Source organism: Natator depressus, chromosome 6, assembly GCF_965152275.1.
Source record: "Natator depressus isolate rNatDep1 chromosome 6, rNatDep2.hap1, whole genome shotgun sequence".
Classification (NCBI taxonomy): domain Eukaryota; kingdom Metazoa; phylum Chordata; order Testudines; family Cheloniidae; genus Natator; species Natator depressus.
In genome coordinates, this window is record NC_134239.1 from 40,912,585 (window position 1) to 40,931,537 (window position 18,953).

Consider the following 18,953-nt stretch of genomic DNA (forward strand, 5'->3'; position numbering starts at 1 on the left):
CAGAATTAAAAGCTGTGTTCACTCTTTTAGCTAAATTGGTCTGCAGTCAGCTGATATTGTTTGTTTCTTCCCAGATATTACAAATTATCACAACGTTGTCCCAGTTCATAGCATCATCAGTGATGTCAGCACAATTCTGTGTATAGAATTTACTAAGGGCTTCTCTATAGTGTACATTTAGTGCATGGCACGCTGCGGTGTAAATCTACAGAGCTCATGTATGCTGTGCACTAGCTGCACGGACACTGCTGAACACTAAAAGTTTCCAGCTGTGCACTATGGCTCTCAGTGCACAGTGGCAAGGTCCACATGGACAGTTAGAGTGTGGCACTGGTGCATGTAGATTTACACCTGAGCTTGCCATGCACTAACTTGCCATTTAGACATGCCCTAACATATTCCTGCTAACTATGCCACAACATAACTCAAAACACTGTGTGAAGCTAGGTACTACAAGAAAAAAGATATATAATTCTTGGTATCAACAGAGTGAATATATTTTAGAATAAATGATATGTAGAAATGAAAGGATACTTCCCTAGGTCTATAACATTTTTCAAATACTGCTAGGTCAAATCTGGGGCCTACACAGGTTGCCAGTGTTTCTCCAAATCCATATATTTTAAGATTTCTACATTCACATATTTAAAAAAAACAACGACCAATTTCTATCATTAACTGTCTTTGGGAGATTTCTATTTTTGCATAATGTCTGTTCTTCAATGTTTTTTGTCTCAGTAATTAGGCATGCTACACTTTCATCCTATGATATCCAATTTTTGAAAGAAATTCACCACTACTAGAGGAAGTGACCATATGAACAAAATTTCAGTACTTTTTTTGGTCTTGTTGCCAACGTTGAAAGAATTTTGTGGGAAAGTTGTAGTGGAAAGAGGAAAGTGACAGAACAGAAGCAAGAGCTGTTGAAAGCTATGAGATGTTGGTATTGTGCTGAAATCTGGTATCACCTGTTGAAAACTGACATGTTGGTGCATCCTCCTGAGAATGATATTTGGTGATGTTTCTGAATGGGATCAGTAAAGAATCTACTAAGCAGTGATCTTCACTTCTAATATGTTAGCAGAACACCCACTCCTGACACCTTGTCTTGGACTGAACTGGAAGTATCACTTATTTATTTTGTTTCTGTTTGTACATAAGTAAAAATGAAGTGTTTTTAACACAATGGTATGAAACTAGAAACATTTTAATAAAATCTGGACTAGATACAAAGGTATGTTTCAGGTGGCTAGATTTTCATAAAATAAAACTAGGGATACTCTCATGTTGGAGGATGTGACGTGCGTGGAAGGCTGTCAGAGAGGGTAGACAGAGGGCAGGGAGGGAAAGTGGCAAGCAGGCAAAAACAAAGGCTGGGTATATGGCAGAGATATTTGGCAGCTGCCCTTGTATGGAAGGGCGGGGGGGAGGGATGCCCTAGCAGAGAACCCTACACTATACCAGAGTGGAGCTTCTATAACATTCCCTATGGAAGGCAAGGCTATCGGACATAGTGGCCCTTTCATTGAAGATTTTCACTTCTTGGGTGTTGGAAGTGACAGTTATTTGTATCATAGTAGTGCCTAGCAGCCTTAGTCAGGGACCTGGACCCCATTGTACTAGGTGTTATACAAACATAGAACAAAAAAGATTCTCCTTGTCTCAAAGAGCTTACAGTCTAAGGCCAGGTTTACTTTAGAAACTTTTGCCAGTATAGTAATGCCAGGTAGAAGTGTGATTTTTTGAGGGGGCAACACTTTTAGTGTGGGCGCAATATATAAAAGTGGTTTTGCAGTTGTACCTTTTTTTGCTCACCAAACCAGTTCAACCCTCATGGCAAAAGCTCTTTCTTGCTGGTAGAGGCTGCATCTGCACTAGGGGAGTTTGCTGATAAAAGCTATACCTGTATGACTGTACTTTCAAACCTTGCCTAGTGTAGAGGTAAGTATCTCCCTCTTCCCCCATCTCAGGCCACCTGCCTCCCCAGAAGAGACGGGGGGAGCGGGGAGAAGGGATTTTTTCCTCCCCCTCTCTTCTAACTCCCAAAGGTAGAGGGGAGAGGAGTAAAGTGGGGGGCAGCGAGGGAGTGAGCGGGAGCTGCTGCGGGGGAGGCGGCCAGGCGGAGGTGACAGGGAGGGAGGTCCAAGGAGACAGCGGGGTGGGATGACTGGGGGTCGCTGGGCCGCAGAGTCCCTAGGCCGGGTGCGGAAGCGGCGGCGGGTTCGGCCCGTTCACTCTCCAGTGGCCCTGGGCGCAGGCCCCGCGGAGCCTGTGGCCGGGCGGGACCGAGCGGAGCGGCCCCTTCGGCCGGGCCGGAGCCGCCGCGAGGGGCAGCGCGGGCGCGGCAGGAGCCCGGCTGGGGGAGCGGATGGGACGCGGGGCGAGGGGCCGGGGGAGCAGAGGCGGGCAGCCCGCCGCAAGGGGCACCGCGGGCAGGCCGCGCCCTGGCGCCAGAGCCCGGGAGAAGGGACGCCCGGCCGGCGGGGGGGGGGAGCCTCGGCTGCCGCGGGGCGGAGCTGGGGCGGGGGAGCAGGCGGTCGCTGCGGGTGTTGACGAGCGAGTGACAGGCGAGGGCAGAGCCGGCCAGAGCCGGCCGCTGGGGGTTGTCAGGAAGTTGCACGCACGCACCGCTGAGGGGTTTCCACGGGGCTATTTTAACATGTCCCTGGACCAGCTTTGTATTTATTGTTAAAAATCTCCTGTTTAACCCTTCAGCCGTGGCGACAGCGTGGCCCGCCGGAGCTGCAAAGGGGAGCTGCGGCACCGCCCGCAAAGTCCCCGCGTGCTCTGAGCGGCCGGTGTCTCCGGTCACAGCAGGGTTCTGCTGACTGGGGCGGGTCACCTGCAGTAATGGGGGGGGGCATTTTCGGGGTGACCCCAAAACTAAAATATTGAGATCGTCTCACTAAACTGAAACGCCCAAAAAAAAATCATTTGGGTTGAAACAAAATACTTTGTTCCACAAAAAAAAAAAAAAAACATTTTCCTTTTTCCCGTTTTTTAAGTGCTTTTTAAATACGTTCATAATTAAATTGCAGTAAATCTGGAAACAAAAGGTGTTCTGAATCTGAAGGGCAAAATATTTAATTTTGAAAATGTCAGAATATTTTGTTTTTTCCCAACCAAAGCAATTTGGTGAAATTGACACAAATTTGGTCAACCCAGATCTGCCTTTGTTGGCAAAAAAAGACAAAGGGGCAGGAGGGAGAAAAATTTCACCCAGCTCTAATCCGGTAATCTCCATTTGTCACACCACCATATTAAAAGTGAGTACATCTGCAGTCTGCTTTGTTGCATGTGTACTGTTTGTTTATATGTTATATCTGTGCAGAGGTACAGATATTAAAAATTAAATTAGATTTAGCTCTAAGACTTCTGGCAGCTTGCCAGTGTGGATTTCAGTTATACAAAGTTTGGGCACTTTTGGCTCAAATGGAGGCCTCGTAATGAACAGTTCTAACTGGGGTTAAGTCTGTCTGGCAGTGCAAACGTTCTAACCTTAGCACTTCAGAGTGATCCCTTGCATTTGTTAGATTTCCAAGGTTTCTGGTGGGAGTTCTTTATGAAAGATGTTTTGTTTATGTTGGACATCAAACACAAGGAATAATTAGAAGGAAAAACAGAGTAAATTTCAACAGAAATGTAAGGTTGTAGAGCTGGATAAAGTAGGCTTGGCTGCTTACTGGTGAAAAGTGCATTTCTTGGCAAGCTGGACCCTATCAAGGCTTTGCTCGGAACTTCTAACAGATATTTTGGTTTAAAAGCTCTTAAATCTTTCATTTTCTTTACAAGAGCATGCAGCAAATTAAAAAGAAAAGGGGAAAACATTTTGTGAATTTAAATAAGAAAAATCTTTCCAGATGAAAGTCTTGGTACCACCTGTTGTGGTAAAAATAAGATCTACGCTCTTATACTTAGAACAAAGGCCAGAATTACTTGGCCTACCTGTACTGTTTTTGAAATGTCTCCAATAAAAATAGCACTTCATGTGGCTTTCTTGATGAAACGTGGTTGAGTTACTGGTCCCTCGGTGTAATTTGGACTCTATTGCACTGGAATGATGTCTCTGTACTTCCTCTGATGATGATGTTATATATACATGGTATTGATAGATGGTGAAATTGAAATTAAAAGTTGCTTGTCTGTCAGTGATATAAAAAGTAATATCAGGTTGACGGTTTGATATTATTTATTTATGAAAATGTTGATGAAAAACTGGAATTAAGACTTTCATATAGGCTTTTTTATTTTTCAGAATATATGTTTAAATTATGAAGTTTGTAGTCCTTTTGGCGGTGAGGATGGCTTTGAAAATGAAAACAGCTGCATTGCTGTCTGCTCTGTAGCCAGCAGCACTGTAAACCCAGTATAAGTCCCACTAAATTGAATGGAAGGACTCATCTTGATTTGAGTGCGGTTTGGATTGGCCTTTAAGCAGTATGAATTTTCCCTATAAACTAATCCTAATACATAGCACACAGTAATGAGATGAGCCACTGAATAAATGACTTTATTCACTGCGTATTTTCACTTATTTCTTTCTTACAGTTGTTAGGCACAAGGACCGAATACATCAGTTGTGTAATTCCTTTGATGAGTTTAGTTCATTGACTAAACAGTGATTATTGATGAAAGTTCTGGGTTGCAACTGGATCAAGGCTGGTCATTTCTCTTGCCTGCCTATTAAACTGCTTCAGACTTATGTCTGCTTGCTGTAGCTTTTTCACTGTTTTCCATGCACTGCTTTGGAATTAAATAATATTGCATCTTACCTCCTGTTTCAGTGTTTAGTGTTTTACCTAGTGTGGGGCAGATCCTCTATGGTTGTAAATTGTAGTAGCTCCACAATGGATTATAGAATTATAGGGAATGTATTTAAACACAGCAGCAGCTACAGTCTTACATGACAAATTAATAAGAAAATAAAGAAAGCTGAGATTTGTGATGTACCCTTAACCTGAGTTAAATAATAGTTCGCTAAATATTTAGACAGTTAAGTAAATACTCTGCTACCAACATTTGGATATCAAAATTTGGACAAATAGCAACCAAACTTTGGTTATAGTTAACAGTTAAGATTTTCTTTGTTATTTAGGGCATGATTCTGCAGGTATGCCAGTTTGAAATGAAAATATGCATAAGAGTGAGAAAAGTATGGGATTTTTTTTTAAAGGTCAGGCTCTTATATTTTATTTGGTGCTTTTTTGAGAGGATGGTAGAGGATTTCTGGAGGCAAATAATCTATGCAATAAACCGAGTCTTACTTTAACCAAATTAGGTGTGGCAAACCTACATGTTAAGCCTTTAAGAGCTAGTTGCAATGCAGTGCCATTGTTAACATTGTCCAACTGCTCCCCCTTGTGCTAGATAGCGAAGGTTTTAAATGCACGTTAACTGATTGTGTGTGTTTAGTCTGGAACCATATTTATTTACATTTGTTACAATTATATTTTATTCAGTATTGATACATGTAGTTGGTTTATTATTAGTGTTAATCACCTCCAAAAATGTTAACTTTAAGGGGATTGTCAAGTAGTTTATACCTAAAATTTTATCTAATTAAAAATAAGGTTAAATAGAGTTAAAAATTAAATATAGTGATGCATGTCCTCCAAATTTTAAATGATGTGATTTTTAACAGAAAAATAATCTACATATCTATTATAGGGAAGCTTTTAAAAAAATACAGTTTTTGGAAGAATAAATCTCCACCCCTGAAAAACATAGGTACCATCCTTTGACATCTGGCTCTTCAGCATAAGCAGTTAAATAACAAGCTGTATTCCTAGGTATTATTAATTATTCTGGTGCAGAAAATGTCTTCATGAGGTGCTACTGAAGTTGTTTTAACAAAAACAGCCAAGTTAATTTTAACTCCCTTTATGATATGGGAGGAAAATTGTCTGACAAATAGAAAAAAATAAACCTCAGCATGGAGACTTCTTGTTTCAAATATGCAATACGTGGCCTTTAATTTGGTGTGTGTACTTTCTAATTTGTTTGTGCAAATGATAGCATGCACAGAATTTATGTGCAAGTTATTCTGCTCACAAAATTGTGCATGCTCAGTTGGAAGCTGTGTTGAATCCTCTGAAAACTGGACTCTTACGTTCTCTGAGAGGTAGTAGTAGTATTTAATGTTTGTATGTGCTAGTTGTAACACAAACGTGAGGTAAATGACTGTCTTAGTGGAAAGCTAAACATACTCATCTTATTGGTATCCTTTAGATTAAAGCTAGCATTACATTTTCTAGTAATAAAACATGATACTTCTGTAGCAATTGTCACCTAAATATAAGAATGTTTTACAAGCTTTAATTAGCAAATAATCAAATCTCTGTGATGTAGATAAGTATTAAATCCATTTTATAGATGGGGAAACAGGTACAGATGTAACTTTCCCAAGGTCATATACCAAATCAGTGGTAGAGGCCATGAATCCTGATTCGTACTCCCTTTCTCTAAATGTTAGATATATTTCCCCCCCTAAAGATGCCACTTCTATTCCATGTTTTCCAGTACAGCAATAACTATTTTAGAGATTTGGCCACTTCTTTGTGTAAAATATGTGGTTTCTTTTTTTGCTACAGGTCAGTACTGTGCATGAGCTTTTTATAACTGTCCATATCACTGTAGTGTCTGGAATAAAAAGTGATATCATGCTTAGTAGTCCTCTACTAGTTAGTTTCTGTCTGACAAGATTTTTTCGGGATTACTGATTTCTGTTTATTAATATATTAAACCATTTTAGTGCATTTTAGATTGCATTTGAGCTGGTTTTAATTAATGTATTTTATCATTTTTAAGAGGACTCACATTTTACATGAATAAGCTCAGGGTTGCATGTGTCATGTCTATTTAAATTTTTACAGTTAATTGGATACATATGTACTATATTAAAACCAATATGCTCCGATCCTAAGTGGTTTTATGAAAATGAACAGATTTTTATTTGAAACAGCTTATTTTCATCCACTTTTAACACAAACCATTTTTCAATACAAATATATTTGGATATGTGTGTATGGTTATATTTTCCCATTTCTCTTCCAAACTCAGATTTATTTTACTAATTTAATAGATATTAATGGAATCAGTGCTTTTTAATTGAATCCAATAAAATTTAATGCCAGTTTCTCTGAAGCAATGCCAATTAACTAAAAAAAAACCCACATTTCTGAAATGGATGTGTTCATAGAGTGCCTGTCAAGTACCTGACAGAAAATAGAGATAAGGAAAGATGTAGAGGGAGAGGACTAAAATCAGGGACACTACATCATAAAAAGGAATAAGGTTTCAGAAACCTACAAAGAGTTTTTAAATAATATGTATTGTCAAAAGATTTCTTAGCTAATAATTAGATGAGCCAAAACCAAGTATGCATGCTTTTAATAAAGCCAGTGTTATTTTATTCTTAGAGTGCAGTTTAATTCAAACCAGTGAGTTAATAAGATCTGTGGATATAGGCCAGAGACAAGGTTTAGCAATTTTAACTCCTCACATTTATTGAAATGAAGCATTTTAGAAAAGTGGCAAAATTAAATGGAAGATAGTGTAAACACAGTACAGGTGTATTGGAACTAATATACAGTAGTCTTACTCAGACTAAAGTAGATTTCCATTCATGTAAACGTGTTTGCCAGCTGATGGTGTGCTCTTAGAACATTTGGCAAAGGGTCACTTCTAGATAAGGTCATATAATAAATGACAAGTATAATTTTTAAATGCTTTCAGTGGATTAATGCAATGGATTTTTTAAGATTAAGGGGGTTATTACATCCATTTGGTGCCTTTACTGCTGGAAAAATAACTGAGAGCAGAAGTTTTTTGTGTTACCTTGGAAAAAGATCTCCTAGAAGTCAAACACTATTAACTTTAACGAAGTAGCTTTGATGGCAGGGAAAAGACAGCTGATACTACACTTCCCTAACAATAAACCACATTGACAGATAAAAACAAACATGTGCAAGATAACATATAGCATTTCAGAGAACAGGGCCAGTAACTAATGTAGACTGATGTGAACTTTGCTTTTCTTTAAAGACTATTACTTCTTCTGTTGTGGTAACTTTTAAAAGCAGAAAAATTTAATTCTGTTTTTATGGCAAAGTTTGAACATGTTATTACTGGAGTAGCTAAGTATGACTGTTCTGACAAGTCTAATACCTATGACTGTAACTTTTGGAGAACAGATACATCTTTAAGAAGATTGATTTACTTATCAATTTTGTATACTACTGTTTTAACTTAATTGGAAGAAATAGTAAGTTCTTTGGTTGTAATAACTTGCTCCACCTATTTGCCACCCCCAACCTCTTTAACTTCCTTTAATTTTGTATTCTACTCTGGAGGCCTGGTACTGATCCGGTCATTGTTACTAAAATAGCTGCAGAGCCTTATTACCTTTCAGGCATTACTAACCATGAGGCAAAATGGACACAATGTCCTTGGCTAAAGTAAACAGTACAGGGCATATGGTTAATTTTTTGTCACTAATGCTTGTTTGAGATAGAATAACAGTGTGTGTACTTTGTCTTAGTTTATCTCATCATTACTCATAAAATGTAGTATAACTGATTTCAGGGATAAAGCATAACCCAAATACATCTCCCAAATATTTTTCCTAACAATACTTAACTCAGTACTTTAAAACAATATTTTCATCCCATTAAAAAGAAAAAAGAAAACCCTCAGAAAATAGTCCATTGTTCTGGGGCAGTACTTGGGGATTACTTGTGTAATTACTCTCACCAGTGATCATGAAGGCTCATACTATAGATATGAATCTCATTGTTGAGTTTGGTGGTTCAGTTTAGCCCCTAGCTCACTGGGACATAGCATGCTGGGATATCTCCTACGGTGGGAACAAGTAGTCCTCCTAGCTGGGGACCTAAAATTGGGGAGGAACTCATGGGAGACATACATTTAAAATAACTTGAGTGCTGTTGAATTATTCTTTCCTCTTACCTTTGCTACTTGTAGCACTCAGGATGCTCTCATGGGGTGTATTTAACAGTGGATTTCCTTTTGTTTGATCCTTAATGATACTTGAAAGAAATGTAATTAATGTTTTTTCTTCAGATGTTATTCTGTGTAGAATAAAATTTTCTGTGTTTCTTCTGTTTTTTTCTGTTCTCAAAGAGGCTCATGCAAAATCAGGATCTCTGAAAGTTCACTTGCTCCTACATGTTTCAAAGAGCTGCTGTATCCATAATTTGTTTGCTTGTGGCACCTTAAAAATTCAATGTTAGTCAACTGGGAATAAACAAATAGAAGATTAGTGGTGGCAGTGGTGAAAAAGCAGCAGAAGCAGGTAAAACTAGAAATCTTGCTTTGTTTCACTTAGTAAGAAAAAGCATTAGGTTAATACAGAAAATGATATATAAGCAGAGAATGTGAGGTGAATATTAAAGGTGATTTCACATATGGAAAATTCCACTAAAGTTCATGGAAAACTTGTATATGCAAGGGAGTAGTGTGAATTGACCCTAAAATTACTCTGAAGGAGGGTAGTAGAGGCCATATAGGTTTGAAGAGTATGCATTCTAGGATGGGGGAAGGATGTGAAGGAGGTCAGAAAGGTTGGGGCTGTAGTGAGAGCATGATGTACTCTGCCTATTCCCAGCCCTCAGAATGATTTCTAGGGGCCTTTTCCAGCTGGTGTAAGTTAATGCAGCCCGTTGGCTGCTCAGATTTGGGCAGGGGGGCAGTTCAGCTGCCCGGCCAGTGCAGAATTTGCAGAGGCATAGGGCATGTGTTGCCTCCCCTCTCAGTCGCAATATGTAGTTTGAAGATTGAGCCCTAGGCCTTAAACAAAAGGAGCTAACCATATCATCTGCTCTTTCCTCATATTGTACATATTAAACTACTGAAGTTCTTGAAACAGACAAATCCCTTATATTCTCACCAGACTTCCCTCAGTTGAGATTTTATCCTATGAGCAACATGCCTTCTAAATAGAAGGCTTTCCAAAGATTTTCAGGAGATATTAGCATCTGTTTGTCTGTGAGTAGGCAGGAATATATATATATAGAGAGAGAGAGAGAGAGAGAGAGATGGTGGAGTTGGAGTGATGATGATACAGTTATAGCTCTTTGTGCTTTGAAAATATTCAATAATGAGGTAGGTAAATAAATATTATTCCCATTCTCAGAAATGGAAATTAATGCAAAGTTTGTGACTTGCCTCATGCCACTATGTGATTTATGGGGAAAATTCACAGATGTTATGCCAAGGGTGGCTAGGCATTCCTACGTACTGGCTATTTCTGGCTGCCATGGTGACTCAGAGGTAGCTCAGTCCTGTGCTGAATTGGCCTGTGGCAGTCCCATGATCAGAGTGGAATGTTGCTTCTCCCTGTTAGTCCCTGTGCTGTGCTCTGCTCAGCGGTGGCACAGGGATGAAATTGTCTTCCATGGGAAACTCCTTCACTGAAGTCCTTTTAAAGCTAGACAAGATAAAGCACTATTGGTAGGAACAAGATTGGTAGGATCAAGGGATGATCTAGATCAGTGGCTTTCAACCTTTCCAGACTACTGTACCCTTTTCAGGAGTCTGATTTGTCTTGCATACCCCCAAGTTTCACTTAAAAACTACTTGCTTACAAATCAGACATAAAAATACAAAAGTGTCCCAGCACAGTCTTACTGAAAAATTGCTTACGTCCTCATTTTTACCATATAATTGTAAAATAAATCAATTGAAATATAAATATTGTACTTACATTTCAATAAAAAAGGAGTACTTGTGGTACCTTCAAATAAATGTGTTAGTCTCTAAGGTGCCACAAGTACTCCTTTTCTTTTTGCGAATATAGACTAACATGGCTGCTACTCTGAAACCTTACATTTCAATGTATAGTATATAGACCAGCATAAACAAGCCATTGTCTGTATGAAATTTTTGTTTGTACTCACTTTGCTGGTGCTCTTTATGTAGGTTGTTGTAAAACTAGGCAAATATCTAGATGAGCTGATGTAACCCCGGAAGACTTCTGCATACTCCCAGGGGTACACGTACCCCTGGTTGAGAGCACTGGACTAGGTGATCTATTACTTCTTTTCATGGGAGGTAGCCTCTGCTTCTCCTTAGAGACTAACCAATTTATTTGAGCATGAGCTTTCGTGAGCTACAGCTCACTTCATCGGATGCAAACTGTAGCTCACGAAAGCTCATGCTCAAATAAATTGGTTAGTCTCTAAGGTGCCACAAGTACTCCTTTTCTTTTTGCGAATACAGATTAACACGGCTGTTACTCTGAAACCTCTGCTTCTCCTGTTATTCTACTCCATGGCTAGCAATGCCTTGTGGATCCATTTAGTAGCAGATCATCTGCCACTGTACCTACTCTGTCCTCTCCCAAAGCCTTGCTTTGTAGAGATCCCTTGTGGATCTGGGTTCCCCAACTCCTATGCAGCAAACACCCACACTGATTACCCATTTCTGGTCCTGAGGAAGGAGGCAGGATTTGATCTTAATGACCTTTCAGTGTGAATGAATAATAATACTGAGATTAGAATTATTGCTGGTGTTTCCTGGTTTAGCCAACTGGAGAGCTTTTTGTTCTCCATGAGCCTACAAAAATATTCAATTTCTGCTTCCTACAAAAAACAGTATTTGAAATATTAGTATCCTCAGATACCTAGATTAATGCACTAAAGGTTCATTTCTAAAGCAGAGAATTTTACAGTTTGGATTTAGTGCCAATATTAGCTTACACATTTTCTATATTAGCTATATTATTAGCTTACACATTTCCTGGACTCAAGCCTCTCATCCAGACCTTCACTATTTAAATTACACCAATGTAGACTCCCTTAGGCTTTGTCTTCACTGGGAAAAAATGTGTGTTCTTATAATGTGGTAACTAACATGTGGTAAAATCCTAGCGAAGGAAAGGCAATTCTTTGTTTACCTCAACCTGCGAAGGTGTGAAAAGTACAAACTGCCTTGTCTTCTCTAGGATTTTACTGCATGGTAGTTACCACAGGTTATCTATCATGTGGTAAGAAAACGCCTTTCTGTAGCATGGATGCACCCTTACTGCTCAGTTCCTCGGAAATAGATGATGTGTAAATGATGTGTAAGTGATTCAAGTGATACCATTGTAGCTAATGGGTGTGAGTCTAACTCACTGAGTTGTAGCAGCCTATGCACAGAGGGAGCCAGAAGTCAGTGTAAGTCATACCAAGTCAGTGTATATATAGATGTAGTTGACTGTACTCAAAGCCAAATCCTGCTCTTTCCTTGACAGCCATAGAGATCCATCAGACAGGGGAACCAGTGCAATATAGGGGGTTGAGTTAGCCACATACAGCACAGTGCAGTACATTGTGGCGTTTGGCTTCACACTAACATCCTGCGTGGCACAGCACAGAAGTTCTTGATTTGGTCCTCAGTGCTTGCTTGCTTCTTTTAAGGAAAATGAATGTACTCCACAGATTCAGTATACAGTTTTTAATTTCTTCTCATTACTCAGTAAAATCCACATTTATCTAACTGTCTAATGAAGACTACATACATTGCAAGACTAAAGTTTTAAAATCCACTGTTGAGTTACCCGAGAGCATAAGAAAGCACATTTTAATCACTATTGGATAGCACAGAAATGACTAGATTGTCAAACTTTTGATTTTTTTAATCTTTGTACTAAGAACAAATTCAGTCCCAATCAATTTTTTTTTAAAAGTAACTGAAATAACAGAAAGTGGTCTGAAAAATGGGAAAAGGAAATATAATGGATCTGGATCTCTTTATTTTTGCCTTAGCTGCAAGATCATTTCCCCATCACACTCTGTCCTTTCTTTTCAATATAGTATTATATCCGATTTCTTTATAAGTTAATAATTCCCTATTGCTGTCTGATTTCATGGAGCAAAGTGTTTTTTGATGGTAGGTTCATACACTGCTCATATTTCCCACCCCTTAAACCCAAATTTACTTCTGTCACACAGAAACCCTATGTTATTTCACATTTTGATATTGTAAATTATATACAGTGCATCAAAATTACTGACTCATGATCCTGATGCTATTAGAAGCAATTTATTTTAAGATTCCTGATCGACTTTTCTCTCTCTCTCTCTCTCTCTTACTTTGGTATAGTTGCGTCATGTGGTTGGACCTTTGGCAGGTGGAGTAGTAATCTTAAATTTTAGAAATGTACGTTCATTGAATGCAATGCCATCAGCTTAGTTCAGGATTGCAGAGAGCTGTGCCCTCTTGTGTTCATTTGTAAAGAAACAGAAATAAGAACGAAAGAAATAGAAAACAGCCTGGATTCTAGGTCAAAACCTACTGTACTGAACTCAGATTGTACTTATAAATCACAACTAATCTGTTTCAGAGCCAGGAGTGATTCCTGAACTGTTTAAATAAAACATAGTATGGGATTTTTTTCCCCTGAGGACATGTATTTTGATTTAAAATCTTATATTAAAAAGAAGGGAACAGAGTGTAGAACCCAGATATTATTAATAAGTTGATGAATGAAAAGGATAACAATCACCAAAATCATAATCATGTCAGAATTTTTTCCCAAAGAAAACCAGTATAAAACCTAGTTATTACAAACAAGCTTCCTAATAGAGCATCTCCAGTTTTTAGACTATTATTTCATGTGCCTCATATTTCGCCAAATACAATTAATTTATTGTAGATACTAGGGTTGTCGATTAATCACAGTTAAGTCACGCGATTAACTCAAAAAAATTAACTGCGATTTAAAAAATTAAGCGTGATTAATCGCACTGTTAAATAATAGATACCAATTGAAATTTATTAAATATTTTTGGATTTTTTTCTATATTTTCAAATATACTGATTTCTATTACAACACAGAATACAAAGTGTACAGTGCTCACTTTATATTATTATTTTTTATTACAAATATTTGTACTGGAAAAATGATTAACAAAAGAAATAGTATTTTTCAGTTCACCTCATACAAGTACCATAATGCAATCTCTTTATTGTCAAAGTGTAACTTACAAATGTAGAATTTTTTTTGTTACATAACTGCACTCAAAAACAAAACAATGTAAAACTTTAGAGCCTACAAGTCCACTAAGTCCTACGTCTTGTTCAGCCAATCGCTAAGACAAACAGGTTTGTTTACATTTACGGGAAATATTGCTGCCTGCTTCTTATTTACAATGTCTCCTGAAAGTGAGAACAGGCGTTCAGATGGCACTTTTGTAGCCGGCGTTGCAAGGTATTTACGTGCCATATATGCTAAACATTCATATGCCTCTTCATGCTTCGGCCACCATTCCAGAGGATATGTTTCCATGCCGATCATGCTCTTAAAAAAATAATGTGTTAATTAAATTTGTGACTGAACTCCTTGGGGGAGAATTGTATGTATCCTGTTCTGTTTTACCCGCTTTCTGCCATATAATTAATTTTATAGCACTCTCGGATGATGTCCCAGCACATGTTCGTTTTAAGAACACTTTCACAGCAGATTTGACAGAACACAAAGAAGGTACCTGGGATGTTCCCCTCTGGTTTTATCCAGACCGGTGATCTGCTAGGTCACTCCCGTCCTTGACTCTGGGAGCCAACCTTACCCTGCTCTGCTGTGAGAACCCCCACTCCTGGGCTGTTCACGCATGGCCTCTGGCATGTAAGCTGCTCCTTGGATTGTGCAACCGAATGACACTAGCCAATATCTCCGGTCCCAGACACAACCCTAGGAACCTCCGTCTTGCAGCGTCCAGTTATGCCCGCTGGATGCTTCAAGCTTATATGAGATCGTCAGTTTAACAAAGATATTGATATGTAGCCGGCTTGTTATCCCAAAGGGAGTCTCTGACATCCTTCAAACCAAATGCACTGCTTCAGGTAGAATAAACAAATTTATTAACTACAAAGATAGATTTTAAGTGATATTAAGTGATAGGCAAAAAGTCAGAGTGGTTACCAAAATAAAATAAAATATAAGCACGTAAATCTAAACACTCAACCCTATTAGACTGGGGTGGGCATCTAGATCAGGGGTGGGCAAACTTTTTGGCTTAAGGGCCACATCGGGGTTCCGAAACTGGTTTGAGGGCTGGGTAGGGATGGCTGTGCCTCCCTAAACAGCCTGGCCCCCACTCCCTATCTGCTCCCTCCCACTTCCTGCCCCCTGACTGCCCTGCTCAGAATCCTCGACCCATCCAATCCCCCCGCTCCTTGTCCCCTGATCACCCCCTCTCAGGACCCCGTGCCCCTAACCGCCCTCCCAGGACCCCACCCCCATCCAACCCCCCGCTCCTTGTCCCCTGACTGCCCTGAGCCCTATCCACACCCCTGCCCCTTGACAGGCCTCCCAGGACTCCCATACTTATCCAACCGCCCCCTGCTTCCTGTCCCCTGACTGCCCCCTAGGACCCTCTGCCCCTTAGCCAACCCCTGGGCTCCCTGCTCCCTTACCATGCCGCTCAGAGCACCAGGACTGGCAGCTGTGCCTCCTGGCCCAAGCAAGCCACACCACCGCACTGCTCGGCAGGAGCTCGCAGCCACGCTGCCCAGAGCGCTGGCGGCATGGCGAGCTGAGGCTGCAGAGGAGTGGGGACACAAGGGGAGAGGCCAGGGGCTCAAGGGCCTGGCAAGATGGTCCTGTGGGCCGGATGTGGCCTGTGGGCCGTAGTTTGCCCCCTCTGATCTATATTAAGCAGTTTTTCTCACCCCACTGGATATTGCAGTCCTTAATATACAGATTTGTTCCTTATACCTGGGCCAATCTCCTCTGTTGGAGTCTTGTCTTCTTCTCAGTGTCTTAGTTGCTTGCAGCGGAAGTGGGGGCAGGAGAAGGGCCCAGTATGTGTCCACTCTGTCTGTTTTATACCCTCAGCCCATGTGCTTGGGGAGCACAGATCCAGGCATGTCTCGGGGGGCATTGCTGAGTCTCTCTAAGCAAGGTTGAGCAATTCCCCTGGTGTGGCCTCATGCCTGTGAGTCATTGCATTGTAGCTCTCTTGCTGGACAATGGCTGTTGATGGGTTGTTTGACACCCTGCCTGGGTGTTGGTTACTTTCCTTGCTGTTGCCTCTGGGGAGCTAATATCTGGCTGATTCCCCAATTTACAGCATGTTTTATTGACCACCATACCACACAATTCTCATACCTTTATATGCATTAAGGATACACATATATGGATAGAGAAATGACTTTCAGCCCATCATAACCTTTCCCCTGATACCTTATGTCAGGGTTCCCTCCCCACTCTGAACTCTGGGGTACAGATGTGGGGACCCGCATGAAAGACCCCCTAAGCTTATATTCCACCAGTTTAGGTTAAAAACTTCCCCAAGGCACAAATTCCTTTCCTTGTCCTTGGATGGTATTGCTGCACCAAGTGATTTAAACAAACATTCAGGGAGGGGCCACTTGGAGCCCTATCCCCCGCAAAATATCCCCCCAAGCTCCTTCACCCCCTTTCCTGGGGAGGCTTGAGAATAATATACCAACCAAATAGGTAAACAAGGTGAGCACAGACCAGACCCTTGGGTTTTTAGGACACTAACAACCAATCAGGTTCTTAAAAGCTGAATTTTATTATAAAGAAAAAAAGTAAAAGAAGCACCTCTGTAAAATCAGGATGGAAGGTAATTTTACAGGGTAATAAAAAGATTTAAAACACAGAGGATTTCCCTTCTAGGCTCAACTTTAAAGTTACAAAGCGGGAATAAACCTCCCTCTTACCATAGGGAAAATTCACAAGCTAAAACAAAAGATAATCTAACGCATTTCCTTGCTATTACTTACAATTTCTGTAATTTTATATGTATCATTTCAGTAGGAGCTGGATTACCTGCTTGGTCTCTCTCTTTGTCTCAGAGGGCACACACAGAGAGCACAAACAAAACCTTTCTCCCCCACCCCCAGATTTGAAAGTATCTTCTTTCCTCATTGGTCCTTCTGGTCAGGTACCAACTAGGTTAATTGAACAGATTAACCCCTTACAGGTAAGTGATTCTGTACCTCTGACCAAGAGGGATTTTATATTACTGCATACATAAAGGTTGTTACCCTTCCCTTTATATTATGACACCTTACAAGGCATGCTTTATATGTAAGGTCACGATTATATGAAAGTGAGGAATATGGGGTCACAGTCTGCTTCCCCAAGGTATAGAATGTCACAGTACCAATGTGAGATTGCTAAGGATAGAAACAGCATTCAACCCAAGGTTTAAGAATCTGAAGTGCCTTACAAAAACTGAGAGGGATGAGGTGTGGAGAATGCTTTCAGATGTGTTAAAAGAGCAACACTCCAATGCAGAAACTACAGAACCCGAACCACAAAAAAGAAAATTAACCTTCTGCTGGTGGCATCTGACTCAGATGATGAAAATGAACATGCGTCGGTCCGCTCTGCTTTGGATCGTTATCAAGCAGAACTCGTCATCAGCATGGGCGCATATATTCTGGAATGGTGGCTGAAGCATGAAGGGAGATATATGAATCTTTAGTGCATCTGGCATGTAAATATCTTGCGATGCCGGCTACAACAGTGCCATGTGAACGCCTGTTCTCACTTTCAGGTGACATTGTAAACAAGACGTGGGCAGCATTATCTCCTGCAAATTGTAACCAAATTTGTTTGTCTGAGCGATTGACTGAAGTAGGACTGAGAGGACTTGTAGGTTCTAAAGTTTCACATTGTTTTATTTTTGAATGCAGTTTTTTGTACGTAATTCTACATTTGTAAGTTCAACTTTCATTATAAAGAGATTGCATTACAGTACTTGTATTAGGTGAATTGAAAAATACAATTTCTTTTGTTTTTTACAGTGCAAATATTTGTAGTAAAGATAAATATAAAGTGAGCACTGTATACTTCGTATTCTGTGTTGTAATTGAAATCAATATATATGAAAATGTAGAAAACATCCAAAAATATTTAAATGGTATTCTATTATTAACTGTGAGATTAATGGTGATTAATTTTTAATAGCACCATTAATCACGATTAATTTTTTAATCACTTGAGAGCCCTAGTAGATACTAATATTTTTGTTAATAAAAATGCATGAACCCTCCTTAGTGTATTACTCCTTTGTGTAGTATTTTGTAGAAACAACTTTTTGCTTATTAGTGAGAGCATGGATTGTATATTTTACAGTATTTGAAAAATTAGCATTATATTATGAAATGTCAAGAAAGATGGAGATAAAAACGAAATATACTGAATATTGTATTGGGGCTCAATCTGTACTGGCAGGGGAATGGACTGGGTGGTATAGTCATCTGATTTCTAGTATTCCATATGCTAAAATTAAGAACATGATTTAGCATAGTCACTATTTTGTATAGTCAGATTTCAGTTGTTTTTTATACATATACTGTATCAGGATTTACTGAAATCACAATTTAGTTTAGTTTGAATTGTGGTGGAATGTACTTAAATATGGATTATTCCCCCCACTTTTAAAGTTTTAATTCTAACCTTAAGTTGACTTTTGCCTACTGTGTGACCTCCTCTATAATTTTTAGGCTTATTTCCTGTGTGGGATCTGAAGTACGCATAAATCATGCCTTAGGCTGACCTGTTCCTTAGCATGGATAATATTTTGATTCACACTGTGTAACACAATTTTTAGAACAATGCTGATTTCTTTTTTTGTCAACCTGGAGTTCCTTTGATTTGGGATTTTAAGGAAAGTAAAAATCTACTTTAGTTTGCAAAGAGGCAGTGGTTTAATGCAAGAGCTCTTCATCTCTTGAGACCTTAGTGAAAACCTAGATGGGATCACATGTAAAATGACTAATGTCTAACAATCCTCAGTTAGACATCCGTTCAAATCAGAATATTGCCTCATAGCTTGGCACAAGTCCATATGTTTAGTTGTCTCTGCTCAAGGCAGAACCCCAACAGGATCAAACTAGGGTTTTGCAAGTCTGGACTAAGATCTGTGAGAGCAGAGTGGTGTGAATTTGTATTTGTATTTCGTTACAAATCAGAC